The sequence below is a fragment of the Leuresthes tenuis genome, unplaced genomic scaffold (genome assembly GCF_036924035.1).
Source record: "Leuresthes tenuis unplaced genomic scaffold, fLeuTen1.0.hap1 SCAF_1, whole genome shotgun sequence".
NCBI lineage: Eukaryota > Metazoa > Chordata > Actinopteri > Atheriniformes > Atherinopsidae > Leuresthes > Leuresthes tenuis.
The window spans coordinates 43,759,845-43,779,999 of record NW_027325355.1 but is presented as its reverse complement, the minus strand read 5'-3'; the positions used below and the strand labels follow the sequence as shown (position 1 = coordinate 43,779,999).

General features: G+C 46.9%; 50 pseudogenes; all 50 read right to left on the bottom strand.

The window, feature by feature from the left end:
* Nucleotides 1-46: 46 nt before the first annotated feature.
* Nucleotides 47-165, bottom strand: LOC140299742 (5S ribosomal RNA; annotated as a pseudogene).
* A 269-nt stretch (nucleotides 166-434) lies between these two features.
* On the bottom strand, nucleotides 435-553 carry LOC140300523 (5S ribosomal RNA; annotated as a pseudogene).
* Nucleotides 554-822: 269 nt separating this feature from the next.
* Nucleotides 823-941, bottom strand: LOC140279018 (5S ribosomal RNA; annotated as a pseudogene).
* Nucleotides 942-1,210: 269 nt separating this feature from the next.
* Nucleotides 1,211-1,329, bottom strand: LOC140313595 (5S ribosomal RNA; annotated as a pseudogene).
* Nucleotides 1,330-1,598: 269 nt separating this feature from the next.
* Nucleotides 1,599-1,717, bottom strand: LOC140309219 (5S ribosomal RNA; annotated as a pseudogene).
* A 269-nt stretch (nucleotides 1,718-1,986) lies between these two features.
* LOC140298834 (5S ribosomal RNA) lies at nucleotides 1,987-2,105 on the bottom strand (annotated as a pseudogene).
* Nucleotides 2,106-2,374: 269 nt separating this feature from the next.
* Nucleotides 2,375-2,493, bottom strand: LOC140295522 (5S ribosomal RNA; annotated as a pseudogene).
* Nucleotides 2,494-2,762: 269 nt separating this feature from the next.
* LOC140300378 (5S ribosomal RNA) lies at nucleotides 2,763-2,881 on the bottom strand (annotated as a pseudogene).
* A 656-nt stretch (nucleotides 2,882-3,537) lies between these two features.
* On the bottom strand, nucleotides 3,538-3,656 carry LOC140280040 (5S ribosomal RNA; annotated as a pseudogene).
* A 269-nt stretch (nucleotides 3,657-3,925) lies between these two features.
* Nucleotides 3,926-4,044, bottom strand: LOC140288591 (5S ribosomal RNA; annotated as a pseudogene).
* A 269-nt stretch (nucleotides 4,045-4,313) lies between these two features.
* LOC140306234 (5S ribosomal RNA) lies at nucleotides 4,314-4,432 on the bottom strand (annotated as a pseudogene).
* A 269-nt stretch (nucleotides 4,433-4,701) lies between these two features.
* Nucleotides 4,702-4,820, bottom strand: LOC140300522 (5S ribosomal RNA; annotated as a pseudogene).
* A 269-nt stretch (nucleotides 4,821-5,089) lies between these two features.
* Nucleotides 5,090-5,208, bottom strand: LOC140291244 (5S ribosomal RNA; annotated as a pseudogene).
* A 269-nt stretch (nucleotides 5,209-5,477) lies between these two features.
* Nucleotides 5,478-5,596, bottom strand: LOC140279330 (5S ribosomal RNA; annotated as a pseudogene).
* Nucleotides 5,597-5,868: 272 nt separating this feature from the next.
* Nucleotides 5,869-5,986, bottom strand: LOC140297006 (5S ribosomal RNA; annotated as a pseudogene).
* A 269-nt stretch (nucleotides 5,987-6,255) lies between these two features.
* Nucleotides 6,256-6,374, bottom strand: LOC140308697 (5S ribosomal RNA; annotated as a pseudogene).
* A 269-nt stretch (nucleotides 6,375-6,643) lies between these two features.
* Nucleotides 6,644-6,762, bottom strand: LOC140288590 (5S ribosomal RNA; annotated as a pseudogene).
* Nucleotides 6,763-7,031: 269 nt separating this feature from the next.
* LOC140299656 (5S ribosomal RNA) lies at nucleotides 7,032-7,150 on the bottom strand (annotated as a pseudogene).
* Nucleotides 7,151-7,419: 269 nt separating this feature from the next.
* Nucleotides 7,420-7,538, bottom strand: LOC140279752 (5S ribosomal RNA; annotated as a pseudogene).
* Nucleotides 7,539-7,807: 269 nt separating this feature from the next.
* On the bottom strand, nucleotides 7,808-7,926 carry LOC140279005 (5S ribosomal RNA; annotated as a pseudogene).
* Nucleotides 7,927-8,195: 269 nt separating this feature from the next.
* On the bottom strand, nucleotides 8,196-8,314 carry LOC140292786 (5S ribosomal RNA; annotated as a pseudogene).
* A 269-nt stretch (nucleotides 8,315-8,583) lies between these two features.
* Nucleotides 8,584-8,702, bottom strand: LOC140313584 (5S ribosomal RNA; annotated as a pseudogene).
* Nucleotides 8,703-8,971: 269 nt separating this feature from the next.
* Nucleotides 8,972-9,090, bottom strand: LOC140288589 (5S ribosomal RNA; annotated as a pseudogene).
* A 269-nt stretch (nucleotides 9,091-9,359) lies between these two features.
* On the bottom strand, nucleotides 9,360-9,478 carry LOC140299655 (5S ribosomal RNA; annotated as a pseudogene).
* A 269-nt stretch (nucleotides 9,479-9,747) lies between these two features.
* On the bottom strand, nucleotides 9,748-9,866 carry LOC140300521 (5S ribosomal RNA; annotated as a pseudogene).
* Nucleotides 9,867-10,135: 269 nt separating this feature from the next.
* LOC140279002 (5S ribosomal RNA) lies at nucleotides 10,136-10,254 on the bottom strand (annotated as a pseudogene).
* Nucleotides 10,255-10,523: 269 nt separating this feature from the next.
* On the bottom strand, nucleotides 10,524-10,642 carry LOC140274431 (5S ribosomal RNA; annotated as a pseudogene).
* A 269-nt stretch (nucleotides 10,643-10,911) lies between these two features.
* LOC140289125 (5S ribosomal RNA) lies at nucleotides 10,912-11,030 on the bottom strand (annotated as a pseudogene).
* A 269-nt stretch (nucleotides 11,031-11,299) lies between these two features.
* Nucleotides 11,300-11,418, bottom strand: LOC140283275 (5S ribosomal RNA; annotated as a pseudogene).
* Nucleotides 11,419-11,687: 269 nt separating this feature from the next.
* LOC140300520 (5S ribosomal RNA) lies at nucleotides 11,688-11,806 on the bottom strand (annotated as a pseudogene).
* Nucleotides 11,807-12,075: 269 nt separating this feature from the next.
* LOC140278998 (5S ribosomal RNA) lies at nucleotides 12,076-12,194 on the bottom strand (annotated as a pseudogene).
* A 269-nt stretch (nucleotides 12,195-12,463) lies between these two features.
* On the bottom strand, nucleotides 12,464-12,582 carry LOC140274420 (5S ribosomal RNA; annotated as a pseudogene).
* A 269-nt stretch (nucleotides 12,583-12,851) lies between these two features.
* On the bottom strand, nucleotides 12,852-12,970 carry LOC140289123 (5S ribosomal RNA; annotated as a pseudogene).
* Nucleotides 12,971-13,239: 269 nt separating this feature from the next.
* Nucleotides 13,240-13,358, bottom strand: LOC140283259 (5S ribosomal RNA; annotated as a pseudogene).
* Nucleotides 13,359-13,627: 269 nt separating this feature from the next.
* On the bottom strand, nucleotides 13,628-13,746 carry LOC140316112 (5S ribosomal RNA; annotated as a pseudogene).
* A 269-nt stretch (nucleotides 13,747-14,015) lies between these two features.
* On the bottom strand, nucleotides 14,016-14,134 carry LOC140292617 (5S ribosomal RNA; annotated as a pseudogene).
* Nucleotides 14,135-14,403: 269 nt separating this feature from the next.
* On the bottom strand, nucleotides 14,404-14,522 carry LOC140296364 (5S ribosomal RNA; annotated as a pseudogene).
* A 269-nt stretch (nucleotides 14,523-14,791) lies between these two features.
* On the bottom strand, nucleotides 14,792-14,910 carry LOC140287875 (5S ribosomal RNA; annotated as a pseudogene).
* Nucleotides 14,911-15,179: 269 nt separating this feature from the next.
* LOC140315515 (5S ribosomal RNA) lies at nucleotides 15,180-15,298 on the bottom strand (annotated as a pseudogene).
* Nucleotides 15,299-15,567: 269 nt separating this feature from the next.
* Nucleotides 15,568-15,686, bottom strand: LOC140304127 (5S ribosomal RNA; annotated as a pseudogene).
* Nucleotides 15,687-15,955: 269 nt separating this feature from the next.
* LOC140292615 (5S ribosomal RNA) lies at nucleotides 15,956-16,074 on the bottom strand (annotated as a pseudogene).
* Nucleotides 16,075-16,346: 272 nt separating this feature from the next.
* Nucleotides 16,347-16,465, bottom strand: LOC140300863 (5S ribosomal RNA; annotated as a pseudogene).
* A 269-nt stretch (nucleotides 16,466-16,734) lies between these two features.
* LOC140295515 (5S ribosomal RNA) lies at nucleotides 16,735-16,853 on the bottom strand (annotated as a pseudogene).
* Nucleotides 16,854-17,122: 269 nt separating this feature from the next.
* LOC140296668 (5S ribosomal RNA) lies at nucleotides 17,123-17,241 on the bottom strand (annotated as a pseudogene).
* A 269-nt stretch (nucleotides 17,242-17,510) lies between these two features.
* LOC140318365 (5S ribosomal RNA) lies at nucleotides 17,511-17,629 on the bottom strand (annotated as a pseudogene).
* A 269-nt stretch (nucleotides 17,630-17,898) lies between these two features.
* Nucleotides 17,899-18,017, bottom strand: LOC140288917 (5S ribosomal RNA; annotated as a pseudogene).
* Nucleotides 18,018-18,664: 647 nt separating this feature from the next.
* On the bottom strand, nucleotides 18,665-18,783 carry LOC140294681 (5S ribosomal RNA; annotated as a pseudogene).
* Nucleotides 18,784-19,052: 269 nt separating this feature from the next.
* On the bottom strand, nucleotides 19,053-19,176 carry LOC140271175 (5S ribosomal RNA; annotated as a pseudogene).
* Nucleotides 19,177-19,445: 269 nt separating this feature from the next.
* Nucleotides 19,446-19,563, bottom strand: LOC140287138 (5S ribosomal RNA; annotated as a pseudogene).
* A 269-nt stretch (nucleotides 19,564-19,832) lies between these two features.
* LOC140293468 (5S ribosomal RNA) lies at nucleotides 19,833-19,950 on the bottom strand (annotated as a pseudogene).
* Between the last annotated feature and the right edge of the window lie 205 nt (nucleotides 19,951-20,155).

Sequence of the window (20,155 nt, the reverse complement as noted above, 5' to 3'; positions counted from 1 at the left end):
CAGACGTTGCAACAAAAGACATGCAGGTGGTCGAGAGAAGACAAAAAGCTTACAGCTCCTGGTATTCCCAAGTGGTCTCCCATCCAAGTACTAACCAGGCCCAACCCTCCTTTGCTACCGAGATCAGACGAGGTCGGGCATGTTCAGGGTGGTGTGGCCGTAAGCAACAATGTCTGTGACAAATGTGCATTATATAGGTACTGGAATCATACGGTTCCTCTATGTAACCAGATAATTGCCGAGAAAGGCTGACTTGTAGTGGGCAAATCTTCTTCCCTCATGTGATCATTCTCTGCAGCTGAAACTGAGACTCTCAGATCACTTCGTGTCTGCCAACAAAGCAGCAGAAGCTGAAGATGACCACCTTCCTCATGTGTCACAGGGTGATCAGACGTTGCAACAAAAGACATGCAGGTGGTCGAGAGAAAAGAAAAAGCTTACAGCACCTGGTATTCCCAAGAGGTCTTCCATCCAAGTACTAACCACGCCCAACCCTCCTTGGCTTCCGAGATCAGACGAGGTCGGGTATGTTCAGGGTGGTGTGGCCGTAAGCAACAATAGCTGTGTCAAATGTGCATTATATAGGTACTGGAATCATACACTTCTTCTATGTAACCAGATAATTGCAGAGAAAGGCTGACTTGTAGTGGGCACATCTTCTTCCCTGACGTGATTATTCTCTGTAGCTGAAACTGAGACTCTCAGATCACTTTGTGTCTGCCAACAAAGCAGCAGCAGCTGAAGATGACCAACTTCCTCATGTGTCACAGGGTGATCAGACGTTGCAACAAAAGACATGCAGGTGGTAGAGAGAAGAGAAGAAGCTTACAGCACCTGGTATTCCCAGATAGTCCACCATCCAAGTACTAACCAGGCCCAACCCTGCTTTTCTTCCAAGATCAGACGAGGTCAGGCATATTCAGGGTGGTGCGGCCGTAAGCAACAATAGCTGTGACAAATGTGCATTATATAGGTACTGGAATCATACACTTCTTCTATGTAACCAGATAATTGCAGAGAAAGGCTGACTTGTAGTGGGCACATCTTCTTCCCTGACGTGATTATTCTCTGTAGCTGAAACTGAGACTCTCAGATCACTTTGTGTCTGCCAACAAAGCAGCAGCAGCTGAAGATGACCAACTTCCTCATGTGTCACAGGGTGATCAGACGTTGCAACAAAAGACATGCAGGTTGTAGAGAGAAGAGAAAACGCTTACAGCACCTGGTATTCCCAAGCAGTCTCCCATCCAAGTACTAAGCAGGTTCAACCCTGCTTGGCTTCCGAGATCAGACGAGGTCGGGTATGTTCAGGGTGGTGTGGCCGTAAGCAACAATGTGTCTGACAAAAGTGCATTATATAAGTACAGGAATCATACGGTTCCTCTATGTAACCAGATAATTGCTGAGAAAGGCTGATGTGTAGTGGGCACATCTTCTTCCCTGACGTGATTATTCTCTTCAGTTGAAACTGAGACTCTCAGATCACTTCGTGTCTTCCAACAAAGCAGCAGCAGCTGAAGATGGCCAACTTCCTCATGTGTCACAGGGTGATCAGACGTTGCAAGAAAAGACATGCAGGTTGTAGAGAGAAGAGAAAACGCTTACAGCACCTGGTATTCCCAAGCAGTCTCCCATCCAAGTACTAACCACGCCCAACCCTCCTTGGCTTCCGAGATCAGACGAGGTCGGGTATGTTCAGGGTGGTGTGGCCGTAAGCAACAATGTCTCTGACAAATGTGCATTATATAGGTACTGGAATCATACGGTTCCTCTATGCAACCAGATCATTTCCGAGAAAGGCTGATGTGTAGTGGGCACATCTTCTTCCCTGACGTGATTATTCTCTGCAGCTGAAACTGAGACTCTCAGATCACTTTGTGTCTGCCAACACAGCAGCAGCAGCTGAAGATGACCAACTTCCTCATGTGTCACAGGGTGATGAGACGTTGCAACAAAAGACATGCAGGTGGTAGAGAGAAGAGAAAAAGCTTACAGCACCTGGTATTCCCAGACAGTCTACCATCCAAGTACTAACCAGGCCCAAACCTGCTTGGTTTCCGAGATCAGACGTGGTCGGGCATATTCAGGGTGGTGTGGCCGTAAGCAACCATAACTGTGACAAATGTGCATTATATAGGTACTGGAATCATACAGTTCCTCTATGTAACCAGATAATTGCCGAGAAAAGCTGATAAGTAGTGGGCACATCTTCTTCCCTGACGTGATTATTCTCTCGAGCTGAAACTGAGACTCTCAGATCACTTTGTGTCTGCCAACAAAGCAGCAGAAGCTGAAGATGACCAACTTCCTCATGTGTCACAGGGTGATCAGACGTTGCAACAAAAGACATGCAGGTGGTACAGAGAAGAGAAAAAGCTTACAGCACCTCGTATTCCCAAGAGGTCTTCCATCCAAGTACTAACCAGGCCCAACTGTGCTTGGCTTCCGAGATCAGACTAGGTCGGGCATGTTCAGGGTTGTGTGGCCGTAAGCAACAATGTCTCTGACAAATGTGCATTATATAGGTACTGGAATCATACGGTTCCTCTATGCAACCAGATAATTGCCGAGAAAGGCTGATGTGTAGCGGGCATATCATCTTCTCTGATGTGATCATTCTCTGCAACTGAAACTGAGGCTCTCAGATCACTTCGTGTCAGCCAACAAAACAGCAGCAGCTGAAGATGACCAACTTCCTCATGTGTCACAGGGTGATCAGACGTTGCAACAAAAGACATGCAGGTGGTAGAGAGAAGAGAAAAAGCTTACAGCACCTGGTATTCCGAAGTGGTCTCCCATCCAAGTACTAACCAGGCCCAACCCTGCTTTTCTTCCAAGATCAGACGAGGTCAGGTATATTCAGGGTGGTGCGGCCGTAAGCAACAATATCGGTGACAAATGTGCATTATATAGGTACTGGAATCATACACTTCCTCTGTGTAACCAGATAATTGCCGAAAAAGGCTGACTTGTAGTTGGTTCATCTTCCTCCTTGATGTGATTATTCTCTTCAGCTGAAACTGAGACTCTCAGATCACCTCGTGTCTATCAACAAAGCAGCAGCAGCTGAAGATGACCAACTTCTTCACGTGTCACAGGGTGATCAGACGTTGCAACAAAAGACATGCAGGTGGTAGAGAGAAGAGAAAAAGCTTACAGCACCTGGTATTCCCAAGCTGTCTCCCATCCAAGTACTAACCAGGTACAACCTTCTTGGTGTCCGAGATCAGACGAGGTCGGGCTTATTCAGGGTGGTGTGGCCGTAAGCAACAATGTCTCTGACAAATGTGCATTATATAGGTACTGGAATCATACGGTTCCTCTATGCAACCAGATAATGGCCGAGAAAGGCTGATGTGTAGCGGGCAAATCATCTTCTCTGATGTGATCATTCTCTGCAACTGAAACTGAGACTCTCAGATCACTTTGTGTCAGCCAACAAAGCAGCAGCAGCTGAAGATGACCAACTTCCTCATGTGTCACAGGGTGATCAGACGTTGCAACAAAAGACATGCAGGTTGTAGAGAGAAGAGAAAATGCTTACAGCACCTGGTATTCCCAAGCAGTCTCCCATCCAAGTACTAAGCAGGTTCAACCCTGCTTGGCTTCCAAGATCAGACGAGGTCGGGTATGTTCAGGGTGGTGTGGCCGTAAGCAACAATGGGTCTGACAAAAGTGCATTATATAAGTACAGGAATCATACGGTTCCTCTATGTAACCAGATAATTGCTGAGAAAGGCTGATGTGTAGTCGGCACATCTTCTTCCCTGACGTGATTATTCTCTTCAGTTGAAACTGAGACTCTCAGATCACTTCGTGTCTTCCAACAAAGCAGCAGCAGCTGAAGATGGCCAACTTCCTCATGTGTCACAGGGTGATCAGACGTTGCAACAAAAGACATGCAGGTGGTCGAGAGAAGACAAAACGCTTACAGCACCTGGTATTCCCAAGCAGTCTCCCATTAAAGTACTAACCAGGCCCAACCCTCCTTGGCTTCCGAGATCAGACGAGGTCGGGCTTATTCAGGGTGGTGTGGCCGTAAGGAACAATTTCTGTGACAAATGTGCATTATATAGGTACTGGAATCATACAATTCCTCTATGTAACCAGATAATTGCAGAGAAAGGCTGACTTGTTATGGGCACATCTTCTTCCCTGATGTGATTATTCTCTGCAGCTGAAACTGAGACTCTCAGATCACTTCGTGTCTGCCAACAAAGCAGCAGCAGCTGAAGATGACCAACTTCCTCATGTGTCACAGGGTGATCAGACGTTGCAACAAAAGACATGCAGGTGGTCGAGAGAAGACAAAAAGCTTACAGCTCCTGGTATTCCCAAGCGGTCTCCCATTTAAGTACTAACCAGGCCCAACCCTCCTTGGCTACCGAGATCAGACGAGGTCGGGCATGTTCAGGGTGGTGTGGCCGTAAGCAACAATGTCTGTGACAAATGTGCATTATATAGGTACTGGAATCATACGGTTCCTCTATGTAACCAGATAATTGCCGAGAAAGGCTGACTTGTAGTGGGCAAATCTTCTTCCCTCATGTGATCATTCTCTGCAGCTGAAACTGAGACTCTCAGATCACTTCGTGTCTGCCAACAAAGCAGCAGCAGCTGAAGATGACCACCTTCCTCATGTGTCACAGGGTGATCAGACGTTGCAACAAAAGACATGCAGGTGGTCGAGAGAAGAGAAAAAGCTTACAGCACCTGGTATTCCCAAGAGGTCTTCCATCCAAGTACTAACCACGCCCAACCCTCCTTGGCTTCCGAGATCAGACGAGGTCGGGTATGTTCAGGGTGGTGTGGCCGTAAGCAACAATGTCTCTGACAAATGTGCATTATATAGGTACTGGAATCATACGGTTCCTCTATGCAACCAGATCATTTCCGAGAAAGGCTGATGTGTAGTGGGCACATCTTCTGCCCTGACGTGATTATTCTCTGCAGCTGAAACTGAGACTCTCAGATCACTTTGTGTCTGCCAACACAGCAGCAGCAGCTGAAGATGACCAACTTCCTCATGTGTCACAGGGTGATCAGACGTTGCAACAAAAGACATGCAGGTGGTAGAGAGAAGAGAATCAGCTTACAGCACCTGGTATTCCCAGATATTCTACCATCCAAGTACTAACCAGGCCCAAACCTGCTTGGCTTCCGAGATCAGACGTGGTCAGGCATATTCAGGGTGGTGTGGCCGTAAGCAACCATAACTGTGACAAATGTGCATTATATAGGTACTGGAATCATACAGTTCCTCTATGTAACCAGATAATTGCCGAGAAAAGCTGATAAGTAGTGGGCACATCTTCTTCCCTGACGTGATTATTCTCTCGAGCTGAAACTGAGACTCTCAGATCACTTTGTGTCTGCCAACAAAGCAGCAGAAGCTGAAGATGACCAACTTCCTCATGTGTCACAGGGTGATCAGACGTTGCAACAAAAGACATGCAGGTGGTACAGAGAAGAGAAAAAGCTTACAGCACCTCGTATTCCGAAGTGGTCTCCCATCCAAATACTAACGAGGCCCAACCCTGCTTTTCTTCCAAGATCAGACGAGGTCAGGTATATTCAGGGTGGTGCGGCCGTAAGCAACAATATCGGTGACAAATGTGCATTATATAGGTACTGGAATCATACACTTCCTCTGTGTAACCAGATAATTGCCGAAAAAGGCTGACTTGTAGTGGGCACATCATCTTCCTCCTTGATGTGATTATTCTCTTCAGCTGAAACTGAGACTCTCAGATCACCTCGTGTCTATCAACAAAGCAGCAGCAGCTGAAGATGACCAACTTCTTCACGTGTCACAGGGTGATCAGACGTTGCAACAAAAGACATGCAGGTGGTAGAGAGAAGAGAAAAAGCTTACAGCACCTGGTATTCCCAAGCTGTCTCCCATCCAAGTACTAACCAGGTACAACCTTCTTGGTGTCCGAGATCAGACGAGGTCGGGCTTATTCAAGGTGGTGTGGCCGTAAGCAACAATGTCTCTGACAAATGTGCATTATATAGGTATTGGAATCATACGGTTCCTCTATGCAACCAGATAATTGCCGAGAAAGGCTGATGTGTAGCGGGCAAATCATCTTCTCTGATGTGATCATTCTCTGCAACCGAAACTGAGACTCTCAGATCACTTTGTGTCAGCCAACAAAGCAGCAGCAGCTGAAGATGACCAACTTCCTCATGTGTCACAGGGTGATCAGACGTTGCAACAAAAGACATGCAGGTTGTAGAGAGAAGAGAAAATGCTTACAGCACCTGGTATTCCCAAGCAGTCTCCCATCCAAGTACTAAGCAGGTTCAACCCTGCTTGGCTTCCGAGATCAGACGAGGTCGGGTATGTTCAGGGTGGTGTGGCCGTAAGCAACAATGTGTCTGACAAAAGTGCATTATATAAGTACAGGAATCATACGGTTCCTCTATGTAACCAGATAATTGCTGAGAAAGGCTGATGTGTAGTGGGCACATCTTCTTCCCTGACGTGATTATTCTCTTCAGTTGAAACTGAGACTCTCAGATCACTTCGTGTCTTCCAACAAAGCAGCAGCAGCTGAAGATGGCCAACTTCCTCATGTGTCACAGGGTGATCAGACGTTGCAAGAAAAGACATGCAGGTTGTAGAGAGAAGAGAAAACGCTTACAGCACCTGGTATTCCCAAGCAGTCTCCCATTAAAGTACTAACCAGGCCCAACCCTCCTTGGCTTCCGAGATCAGACGAGGTCGGGCTTATTCAGGGTGGTGTGGCCGTAAGGAACAATTTCTGTGACAAATGTGCATTATATAGGTACTGGAATCATACAATTCCTCTATGTAACCAGATAATTGCAGAGAAAGGCTGACTTGTTATGGGCACATCTTCTTCCCTGATGTGATCATTCTCTGCAGCTGAAACTGAGACTCTCAGATCACTTCGTGTCTGCCAACAAAGCAGCAGCAGCTGAAGATGACCAACTTCCTCATGTGTCACAGGGTGATCAGACGTTGCAACAAAAGACATGCAGGTGGTCGAGAGAAGACAAAAAGCTTACAGCTCCTGGTATTCCCAAGTGGTCTCCCATCCAAGTACTAACCAGGCCCAACCCTCCTTGGCTACCGAGATCAGACGAGGTCGGGCATGTTCAGGGTGGTGTGGCCGTAAGCAACAATGTCTGTGACAAATGTGCATTATATAGGTACTGGAATCATACGGTTCCTCTATGTAACCAGATAATTGCCGAGAAAGGCTGACTTGTAGTGGGCAAATCTTCTTCCCTCATGTGATCATTCTCTGCAGCTGAAACTGAGACTCTCAGATCACTTCGTGTCTGCCAACAAAGCAGCAGAAGCTGAAGATGACCACCTTCCTCATGTGTCACAGGGTGATCAGACGTTGCAACAAAAGACATGCAGGTGGTCGAGAGAAAAGAAAAAGCTTACAGCACCTGGTATTCCCAAGCAGTCTTCCATCCAAGTACTAACCACGCCCAACCCTCCTTGGCTTCCGAGATCAGACGAGGTCGGGTATGTTCAGGGTGGTGTGGCCGCAAGCAACAATGTCTCTGACAAATGTGCATTATATAGGTACTGGAATCATACGGTTCCTCTATGCAACCAGATCATTTCCGAGAAAGGCTGATGTGTAGTGGGCACATCTTCTTCCCTGACGTGATTATTCTCTGCAGCTGAAACTGAGACTCTCAGATCACTTTGTGTCTGCCAACAAAGCAGCAGCAGCTGAAGATGACCAACTTCCTCATGTGTCACAGGGTGATCAGACGTTGCAACAAAAGACATGGAGGTGGTAGAGAGAAGAGAATCAGCTTACAGCACCTGGTATTCCCAGATAGTCCACCATCCAAGTACTAACCAGGCCCAACCCTGCTTTTCTTCCAAGATCAGACGAGGTCAGGCATATTCAGGGTGGTGCGGCCGTAAGCAACAATAGCTGTGTCAAATGTGCATTATATAGGTACTGGAATCATACACTTCTTCTATGTAACCAGATAATTGCAGAGAAAGGCTGACTTGTAGTGGGCACATCTTCTTCCCTGATGTGATTATTCTCTGTAGCTGAAACTGAGACTCTCAGATCACTTTGTGTCTGCCAACAAAGCAGCAGCAGCTGAAGATGACCAACTTCCTCATGTGTCACAGGGTGATCAGACGTTGCAACAAAAGACATGCAGGTGGTAGAGAGAAGAGAAGAAGCTTACAGCACCTGGTATTCCCAGATAGTCCACCATCCAAGTACTAACCAGGCCCAACCCTGCTTTTCTTCCAAGATCAGACGAGGTCAGGCATATTCAGGGTGAAGCGGCCGTAAGCAACAATAGCTGTGACAAATGTGCATTATATAGGTACTGGAATCATACACTTCTTCTATGTAACCAGATAATTGCAGAGATAGGCTGACTTGTAGTGGGCACATCTTCTTCCCTGAGGTGATTATTCTCTGTAGCTGAAACTGAGACTCTCAGATCACTTTGTGTCTGCCAACAAAGCAGCAGCAGCTGAAGATGACCAACTTCCTCATGTGTCACAGGGTGATCAGACGTTGCAACAAAAGACATGCAGGTTGTAGAGAGAAGAGAAAACGCTTACAGCACCTGGTATTCCCAAGCAGTCTCCCATCCAAGTACTAAGCAGGTTCAACCCTGCTTGGCTTCCGAGATCAGACGAGGTCGGGTATGTTCAGGGTGGTGTGGCCGTAAGCAACAACGTGTCTGACAAAAGTGCATTATATAAGTACAGGAATCATACGGTTCCTCTATGTAACCAGATAATTGCTGAGAAAGGCTGATGTGTAGTGGGCACATCTTCTTCCCTGACGTGATTATTCTCTTCAGTTGAAACTGAGACTCTCAGATCACTTCGTGTCTTCCAACAAAGCAGCAGCAGCTGAAGATGGCCAACTTCCTCATGTGTCACAGGGTGATCAGACGTTGCAAGAAAAGACATGCAGGTTGTAGAGAGAAGAGAAAACGCTTACAGCACCTGGTATTCCCAAGCAGTCTCCCATTAAAGTACTAACCAGGCCCAACCCTCCTTGGCTTCCGAGATCAGACGAGGTCGGGCTTATTCAGGGTGGTGTGGCCGTAAGGAACAATTTCTGTGACAAATGTGCATTATATAGGTACTGGAATCATACAATTCCTCTATGTAACCAGATAATTGCAGAGAAAGGCTGACTTGTTATGGGCACATCTTCTTCCCTGATGTGATCATTCTCTGCAGCTGAAACTGAGACTCTCAGATCACTTCGTGTCTGCCAACAAAGCAGCAGCAGCTGAAGATGACCAACTTCCTCATGTGTCACAGGGTGATCAGACGTTGCAACAAAAGACATGCAGGTGGTCGAGAGAAGACAAAAAGCTTACAGCTCCTGGTATTCCCAAGTGGTCTCCCATCCAAGTACTAACCAGGCCCAACCCTCCTTGGCTACCGAGATCAGACGAGGTCGGGCATGTTCAGGGTGGTGTGGCCGTAAGCAACAATGTCTGTGACAAATGTGCATTATATAGGTACTGGAATCATACGGTTCCTCTATGTAACCAGATAATTGCCGAGAAAGGCTGACTTGTAGTGGGCAAATCTTCTTCCCTCATGTGATCATTCTCTGCAGCTGAAACTGAGACTCTCAGATCACTTCGTGTCTGCCAACAAAGCAGCAGAAGCTGAAGATGACCACCTTCCTCATGTGTCACAGGGTGATCAGACGTTGCAACAAAAGACATGCAGGTGGTCAAGAGAAAAGAAAAAGCTTACAGCACCTGGTATTCCCAAGAGGTCTTCCATCCAAGTACTAACCACGCCCAACCCTCCTTGGCTTCCGAGATCAGACGAGGTCGGGTATGTTCAGGGTGGTGTGGCCGTAAGCAACAATGTCTCTGACAAATGTGCATTATATAGGTACTGGAATCATACGGTTCCTCTATGCAACCAGATCATTTCCGAGAAAGGCTGATGTGTAGTGGGCACATCTTCTTCCCTGACGTGATTATTCTCTGCAGCTGAAACTGAGACTCTCAGATCACTTTGTGTCTGCCAACAAAGCAGCAGCAGCTGAAGATGACCAACTTCCTCATGTGTCACAGGGTGATCAGACGTTGCAACAAAAGACATGGAGGTGGTAGAGAGAAGAGAATCAGCTTACAGCACCTGGTATTCCCAGATAGTCCACCATCCAAGTACTAACCAGGCCCAACCCTGCTTTTCTTCCAAGATCAGACGAGGTCAGGCATATTCAGGGTGGTGCGGCCGTAAGCAACAATAGCTGTGTCAAATGTGCATTATATAGGTACTGGAATCATACACTTCTTCTATGTAACCAGATAATTGCAGAGAAAGGCTGACTTGTAGTGGGCACATCTTCTTCCCTGACGTGATTATTCTCTGTAGCTGAAACTGAGACTCTCAGATCACTTTGTGTCTGCCAACAAAGCAGCAGCAGCTGAAGATGACCAACTTCCTCATGTGTCACAGGGTGATCAGACGTTGCAACAAAAGACATGCAGGTGGTAGAGAGAAGAGAAGAGGCTTACAGCACCTGGTATTCCCAGATAGTCCACCATCCAAGTACTAACCAGGCCCAACCCTGCTTTTCTTCCAAGATCAGACGAGGTCAGGCATATTCAGGGTGGTGCGGCCGTAAGCAACAATAGCTGTGACAAATGTGCATTATATAGGTACTGGAATCATACACTTCTTCTATGTAACCAGATAATTGCAGAGAAAGGCTGACTTGTAGTGGGCACATCTTCTTCCCTGACGTGATTATTCTCTGTAGCTGAAACTGAGACTCTCAGATCACTTTGTGTCTGCCAACAAAGCAGCAGCAGCTGAAGATGACCAACTTCCTCATGTGTCACAGGGTGATCAGACGTTGCAACAAAAGACATGCAGGTGGTAGAGAGAAGAGAAGAAGCTTACAGCACCTGGTATTCCCAAGCAGTCTCCCATCCAAGCACTAAGCAGGCTCAACCCTGCTTGGCTTCCGAGATCATACGAGGTCGGGCATGTTCAGGGTGGTGTGGCCGTAAGCAACAATGTCTCTGACAAATGTGCATTATATAGGTACTGGAAGCATACGGTTCCTCTATGCAACCAGATAATTGCAGAGAAAGGCTGATGTGTAGCGGGCATATAATCTTCTCTGATGTGATCATTCTCTTCAGCTGAAACTGAGACTCTCAGATCACTTCGTGTCTGCCAACAAAGCAGCAGAAGCTGAAGATGACCAACTTCCTCATGTGTCACAGGGTGATCAGACGTTGCAACAAAAGACATGCAGGTGGTAGAGAGAAGAGAAGAAGCTTACATCACCTGGTATTCCGAAGTGGTCTCCCATCCAAGTACTAACCAGGCCCAACCCTGCTTTTCTTCCAAGATCAGACGAGGTCAGGCATATTCAGGGTGGTGCGGCCGTAAGCAACAATAGCTGTGACAAATGTGCATTATATAGGTACTGGAATCATACACTTCTTCTATGTAACCAGATAATTGCAGAGAAAGGCTGACTTGTAGTGGGCACATCTTCTTCCCTGATGTGATTATTCTCTTCAGCTGAAACTGAGACTCTCAGATCACTTCGTGTCTGCCAACAAAGCAGCAGAAGCTGAAGATGACCACCTTCCTCATGTGTCACAGGGTGATCAGACGTTGCAACAAAAGACATGCAGGTGGTCAAGAGAAAAGAAAAAGCTTACAGCACCTGGTATTCCCAAGAGGTCTTCCATCCAAGTACTAACCACGCCCAACCCTCCTTGGCTTCCGAGATCAGACGAGGTCGGGTATGTTCAGGGTGGTGTGGCCGTAAGCAACAATGTCTCTGACAAATGTGCATTATATAGGTACTGGAATCATACGGTTCCTCTATGCAACCAGATCATTTCCGAGAAAGGCTGATGTGTAGTGGGCACATCTTCTTCCCTGACGTGATTATTCTCTGCAGCTGAAACTGAGACTCTCAGATCACTTTGTGTCTGCCAACAAAGCAGCAGCAGCTGAAGATGACCAACTTCCTCATGTGTCACAGGGTGATCAGACGTTGCAACAAAAGACATGGAGGTGGTAGAGAGAAGAGAATCAGCTTACAGCACCTGGTATTCCCAGATAGTCCACCATCCAAGTACTAACCAGGCCCAACCCTGCTTTTCTTCCAAGATCAGACGAGGTCAGGCATATTCAGGGTGGTGCGGCCGTAAGCAACAATAGCTGTGTCAAATGTGCATTATATAGGTACTGGAATCATACACTTCTTCTATGTAACCAGATAATTGCAGAGAAAGGCTGACTTGTAGTGGGCACATCTTCTTCCCTGACGTGATTATTCTCTGTAGCTGAAACTGAGACTCTCAGATCACTTTGTGTCTGCCAACAAAGCAGCAGCAGCTGAAGATGACCAACTTCCTCATGTGTCACAGGGTGATCAGACGTTGCAACAAAAGACATGCAGGTGGTAGAGAGAAGAGAAGAGGCTTACAGCACCTGGTATTCCCAGATAGTCCACCATCCAAGTACTAACCAGGCCCAACCCTGCTTTTCTTCCAAGATCAGACGAGGTCAGGCATATTCAGGGTGGTGCGGCCGTAAGCAACAATAGCTGTGACAAATGTGCATTATATAGGTACTGGAATCATACACTTCTTCTATGTAACCAGATAATTGCAGAGAAAGGCTGACTTGTAGTGGGCACATCTTCTTCCCTGACGTGATTATTCTCTGTAGCTGAAACTGAGACTCTCAGATCACTTTGTGTCTGCCAACAAAGCAGCAGCAGCTGAAGATGACCAACTTCCTCATGTGTCACAGGGTGATCAGACGTTGCAACAAAAGACATGCAGGTGGTAGAGAGAAGAGAAGAAGCTTACAGCACCTGGTATTCCCAAGCAGTCTCCCATCCAAGCACTAAGCAGGCTCAACCCTGCTTGGCTTCCGAGATCATACGAGGTCGGGCATGTTCAGGGTGGTGTGGCCGTAAGCAACAATGTCTCTGACAAATGTGCATTATATAGGTACTGGAAGCATACGGTTCCTCTATGCAACCAGATAATTGCAGAGAAAGGCTGATGTGTAGCGGGCATATAATCTTCTCTGATGTGATCATTCTCTTCAGCTGAAACTGAGACTCTCAGATCACTTCGTGTCTGCCAACAAAGCAGCAGAAGCTGAAGATGACCAACTTCCTCATGTGTCACAGGGTGATCAGACGTTGCAACAAAAGACATGCAGGTGGTAGAGAGAAGAGAAGAAGCTTACATCACCTGGTATTCCGAAGTGGTCTCCCATCCAAGTACTAACCAGGCCCAACCCTGCTTTTCTTCCAAGATCAGACGAGGTCAGGCATATTCAGGGTGGTGCGGCCGTAAGCAACAATAGCTGTGACAAATGTGCATTATATAGGTACTGGAATCATACACTTCTTCTATGTAACCAGATAATTGCAGAGAAAGGCTGACTTGTAGTGGGCACATCTTCTTCCCTGATGTGATTATTCTCTTCAGCTGAAACTGAGACTCTCAGATCACTTCGTGTCTGCCAACAAAGCAGCAGAAGCTGAAGATGACCAACTTCCTCATGTGTAACAGGGTGATCAGACGTTGCAACAAAAGACATGCAGGTGGTATAGAGAAGAGAAAAAGCTTACAGCACCTGGTATTCCCAAGCGGTCTCCCATTCAAGTCCTAACCAGGCCCAACCGTGCTTGGCTTCCGAGATCAGACGAGGTCGGGCTTATTCAGGGTGGTGTGGCCGTAAGCAACAATATCGGTGACAAGTGTGCATTATATAGGTACTGGGATCATACACTTCCTCTGTGTAACCAGATAATTGCCGAAAAAGGCTGACTTGTAGTGGGTTCATCTTCCTCCTTGATGTGATTATTCTCTTCAGCTGAAAATGAGACTCTCAGATCACCTCGTGTCTATCAACAAAGCAGCAGCAGCTGAAGATGACCAACTTCTTCACGTGTCACAGGGTGATCAGACGTTGCAACAAAAGACTTGCAGGTGGTAGAGAGAAGAGAAAAAGCTTACAGCACCTGGTGTTCCCAAGCTGTCTCCCATCCAAGTACTAACCAGGTACAACCCTGTTTGGCGTCCGAGATCAGACGAGGTCGGGCTTATTCAGGGTGGTGTGGCCGTAAGCAACAATGTCTCTGACAAATGTGCATTATATAGGTACTGGAATCATACGGTTCCTCTATGCAACCAGATAATTGCCGAGAAAGGCTGATGTGTAGCGGGCAAATCATCTTCTCTGATGTGATCATTCTCTGCAACTGAAACTGAGACTCTCAGATCACGTTGTGTCAGCCAACAAAGCAGCAGCAGCTGAAGATGACCAACTTCCTCATGTGTCACAGGGTGATCAGACGTTGCAACAAAAGACATGCAGGTGGTAGAGAGAAGAGAAAAAGCTTACAGCACCTGGTATTCCCAGAATGTCTACCATCCAAGTACTAACCAGGCCCAAACCTCCTTGGCTTCTGAGATCAGATGAGGTTGGGCATATTCAGGGTGGTGTGGCCGTAAGCAACCATAACTGTGACAAATGTGCATTATATAGGTACTGGAATCATACGGTTCCTCTATGCAACCAGATAATTGCCGAGAAAGGCTGATGTGTAGCGGGCAAATCATCTTCTCTGATGTGATCATTCTCTGCAACTGAAACTGAGACTCTCAGATCACTTTGTGTCAGCCAACAAAGCAGCAGCAGCTGAAGATGACCAACTTCCTCATGTGTCACAGGGTGATCAGACGTTGCAACAAAAGACATGCAGGTGGTCGAGAGAAGAGAAAAAGCTTACAGCACCTGGTATTCCCAAGAGGTCTTCCATCCAAGTACTAAGGAGGCTCAACCCTGCTTGGCTTCCGAGATCAGACGAGGTCGGGCATGTTCAGGGTGGTGTGGCCGTAAGCAACAATGTGTCTGACAAATGTGCATTATATAACTACAGGAATCATACGGTTCCTCTATGTAACCAGATAATTGCTGAGAAAGGCTGATGTGTAGTCGGCACATCTTCTTCCCTGACGTCATTATTCTCTTCAGTTGAAACTGAGACTCTCAGATCACTTCGTGTCTTCCAACAAAGCAGCAGCAGCTGAAGATGGCCAACTTCCTCGTGTGTCACAGGGTGATCAGACGTTGCAACAAAAGACATGCAGGTTGTAGAGAGAAGAGAAAACGCTTACAGCACCTGGTATTCCCAAGCAGTCTCCCATTAAAGTACTAACCAGGCCCAACCCTCCTTGGCTACCGAGATCAGACGAGGTCGGGCATGTTCAGGGTGGTGTGGCCGTAAGCAACAATGTCTGTGACAAATGTGCATTATATAGGTACTGGAATCATACGGTTCCTCTATGTAACCAGATAATTGCCGAGAAAGGCTGACTTGTAGTGGGCAAATCTTCTTCCCTCATGTGATTATTCTCTGCAGCTGAAACTGAGACTCTCAGATCACTTCGTGTCTACCAACAAAGCAGCAGCAGCTGAAGATGACCAACTTCCTCATGTGTCACAGGGTGATCAGACGTTGCAACAAAAGACATGCAGGTGGTAGAGAGAAGAGAAAAAGCTTACAGCACCTGGTGTTCCCAAGAGGTCTCCCATCCAAGTACTAACCAGGTACAACCCTGTTTGGCGTCCGAGATCAGACGAGGTCGGGCATGTTCAGGGTGGTGTGGCCGTAAGCAACAATGTCTCTGACAAATGTGCATTATATAGGTACTGGAATCATACGGTTCCTCTATGTAACCAGATAATTGCCGAGAAAAGCTGATAAGTAGTGGGCACATCTTCTTCCCTGACGTGATTATTCTCTCGAGCTGAAACTGAGACTCTCAGATCACTTTGTGTCTGCCAACAAAGCAGCAGCAGCTGAAGATGACCAACTTCCTCATGTGTCACAGGGTGATCAGACGTTGCAACAAAAGACATGCAGGTGGTAGAGAGAAGAGAAAAAGCTTACAGCACCTGGTGTTCCCAAGCTGTCTCCCATCCAAGTACTAACCAGGTACAACCCTGTTTGGCGTCCGAGATCAGACGAGGTCGGGCTTATTCAGGGTGGTGTGGCCGTAAGCAACAATGTCTCTGACAAATGTGCATTATATAGGTACTGGAATCATACGGTTCCTCTATGCAACCAGATAATTGCTGAGAAAGGCTGATGTGTAGCGCGCAAATCATCTTCTCTGATGTGATCATTCTCTGCAACTGAAACTGAGACTCTCAGATCACTTTGTGTCTGCCAACAAAGCAGCAGCAGTAACTGAAGATGACCAACTTCCTCATGTGTCACAGGGTGATCAGACGTTGCAACAAAAGACATGCAGGTGGTAGAGAGAAGAGAAGAAGCTTACAGCACCTCGTATTCCCAAGCGGTCTCCCATCCAAGTACTAACCAGCCCCAACCCTGCTTGGCTTCCGAGATCAGACGAGGTCGGGCATATTCAGGGTGGTGTGGCCGTAAGCGACAATTTCTGTGACAAATGTGCATTATATAGGCAATGGAGTCATACGGTTCCTCTATGTAACCAGATAATTGCCGAGAAAGGCTGATGTGTAGTGGGCACATCTTGTTCCCTGACGTGATAATTCTCTCCAGCTGAAAATGAGACTCTCAGATCACTTTGTGTCTGCCAACAAAGCAGCAGAAGCTGAAGATGACCAACTTCCTCATGTGTCACAGGGTGATCAGACGTTGCAACAAAAGACATGCAGGTGGTAGAGAGAAGAGAAAAAGCTTACAGCACCTGGTATTCCAAAGCAGTCTCCCATCTAAGTACTAACCAGGCCCAACCGTGCTTGGCTTCCGTGATCGGACAAGGTCGGATATGTTGAGGGTGGTGTGGCCGTAAGCAACAAAGTCTGTGACAAATGTGCATTATATTGGTACTGGAATCATACAGTTCCTCTATGTAACCAGATAATTGCCGAGAAAGGCTGATGTGTAGTGGGCATATCTTCTTCCCTGATGTGATTATTCTCTCCAGCTGAAACTGAGACTCTCAGATCACTTCGTGTCTGCCAACAAAGCAGCAGCAGCTGAAGATGACCAACTTCTTCACGTGTCACAGGGTGATCAGACGTTGCAACAAAAGACATGCAGGTGGTAGAGAGAAGAGAAAAAGCTTACAGCACCTGGTATTCCCAAGCTGTCTCCCATCCAAGTACTAAGCAGGCTCAACTCTGCTTGGCTTCCGAGATCAGACAAGGTCGGGCATGTTCAGGGTAGTGTGGCCGTAAGAAACAATGTGTCTGACAAATGTGCATTATATAAGTACAGGAATCATACGGTTCCTCTATGTAACCAGATAATTGCTGAGAAAGGCTGATGTGTAGTGGGCACATCTTCTTCCCTGACGTGATTATTCTCTTCAGCTGAAACTGAGACTCTCAGATCACTTCGTGTCTTCCAACAAAGCAGCAGCAGCTGAAGATGGCCAACTTTCTCATGTGTCACAGGGTGATCAGACGTTGCAACAAAAGACATGCAGGTTGTAGAGAGAAGAGAAAATGCTTACAGCACCTGGTATTCCCAAGCAGTCTCCCATTAAAGTACTAACCAGGCCCAACCCTCCTTGGCTTCCGAGATCAGACGAGGTCGGGCTTATTCAGGGTGGTATGGCCGTAAGGAACAATATCTGTGACAAATGTGCATTATATAGGTACTGGAATCATACAATTCCTCTATGTAACCAGATAATTGCAGAGAAAGGCTGACTTGTTATGGGCACATCTTCTTCCCTGATGTGATTATTCTCTGCAGCTGAAACTGAGACTCTCAGATCACTTCGTGTCTGCCAACAAAGCAGCAGCAGCTGAAGATGACCAACTTCCTCATGTGTCACAGGGGGATCAGACGTTGCAACAAAAGACATGCAGGTGGTCGAGAGAAGACAAAAAGCTTACAGCTCCTGGTATTCCCAAGCGGTCTCCCATTTAAGTACTAACCAGGCCCAACCCTCCTTGGCTTCCGAGATAAGACGAGGTCGGGCATGTTCAGGGTGGTGTGGCCGTAAGCAACAATGTCTGTGACAAATGTGCATTATATAGGTACTGGAATCATACGGTTCCTCTATGTAACCAGATAATTGCAGAGAAAAGCTGACTTGTAGTGGGCACATCTTCTTCCCTGACGTGATTATTCTCTGCAGCTGAAACTGAGACTCTCAGATCACTTCGTGTCTGCCAACAAAGCAGCAGCAGCTGAAGATGACCAACTTCCTCATGTGTCACAGGGTGATCAGACGTTGCAACAAAAGACATGCAGGTGGTAGAGAGAAGAGAAAAAGCTTAAAGCACCTGGTATTCCCAGGCAGTCTACCTTCCAAGTACTAACCAGGCCCAAACCTGCTTGGCTTCCGAGATCGTGCTTATTCAGGGTGGTGTGGCTGTAAGCAACAATATATGTGACAAATGTGCCTTATATAAGTACTGGAATCATACACTTCCTCTATGTAACCAGATAATTGCCGAGAAAGGCTGACTTGTAGTGGGCACATCTTCTTCCCTGATGTGATTATTCTCTGCAGCTGAAACTGAGACTCTCAGATCACTTTGTGTCTGCCAACAAAGCAGCAGCAGCTGAAGATGACCAACTTCCTCATGTGTCACAGGGTGATCAGACGTTGCAACAAAAGACATGCAGGTGGTAGAGAGAAGAGAAAAAGCTTACAGCACCTGGTATTCCAAAGCAGTCTCCCATGTAAGTACTAACCAGGCCCATCCGTGCTTGGCTTCCGAGATCGGACAAGGTCGGATATGTTGAGGGTGGTGTGGCCGTAAGCAACAAAGTATGTGACAAATGTGCATTATATTGGTACTGGAATCATACAGTTCCTCTATGTAACCAGATAATTGCCGAGAAAGGCTGATGTGTAGTGGGCATATCTTCTTCCCTGATGTGATTATTCTCTCCAGCTGAAACTGAGACTCTCAGATCACTTTGTGTCTGCCAACAAAGCAGCAGCAGCTGAAGATGACCAACTTCCTCATGTGTCACAGGGTGATCAGACGTTGCAACAAAAGACATGCAGGTGGTAGAGAGAAGAGAAAAAGCTTACAGCACCTGGTATTCCCAAGCAGTCTCCCACCCAAGTACTAACCAGGCACAACCCCGCTTGGCTTCCGAGATCGGACGAGGTCGGGCATATTATATTCAGGGTGGTGTGGCCGTAAGCGACAATCTCTGTGACAAATGTGCATTATATAGGTACTGGAATCATACGGTTCCTCTATGTAACCAGATAATTGCAGAGAAAGGCTTATGTGTAGTGGGCACATCTTCTTCCCTGACGTGATTATTCTCTGCAGCTGAAACTGAGACTCTCAGATCACTTCGTGTCTGCCAACAAAGCAGCAGAAGCTGAAGATGACCAACTTCCTCATGTGTCACAGGGTGATCAGACGTTGCAACAAAAGACATTCAGGTGGTCCAGAGAAGAGATAAAGCTTACAGCACCTGGTATTCCCAAGTGGTCTCCCACCCAAGTACTAACCAGGCCAACCGTGCTTGGCTTCCGAGATCAGACGAGGTCAGGCATGTTCAGGGTGGTGTTGCCGTAAGCGACAATGTCTGTGACAAATGTGCATTATATAGGTACTGGAATCATACGGTTCCTCTATGTAACCAGATAATTGCCGAGAAAGGCTTATGTGTAGTGGGCACATCTTCTTCCCTGACGTGATTATTCTCTGCAGCTGAAACTGAGACTCTCAGATCACTTCGTGTCTGCAAACAAAGCAGCAGAAGCTGAAGATGACCAACTTCCTCATGTGTCACAGGGTGATCAGACGTTGCAACAAAAGACATTCAGGTGGTCCAGAGAAGAGATAAAGCTTACAGCACCTGGTATTCCCAAGCAGTCTCCCACCCAAGTACTAACCAGGCCAACCGTGCTTGGCTTCCGAGATCAGACGAGGTCAGGCATATTGAGGGTGGTGTGGCCGTAAGCAACAATGTCTGTGACAAATGTGCATTATATAGGTACTGGAATCATACAGTTCCTCTATGTAACCAGATAATTGCCGAGAAAGGCTGATGTGTAGTGGGCATATCTTCTTCCCTGATGTGATTATTCTCTCCAGCTGAAACTGAGACTCTCAGATCACTTTGTGTCTGCCAACAAAGCAGCAGCAGCTGAAGATGACCAACTTCCT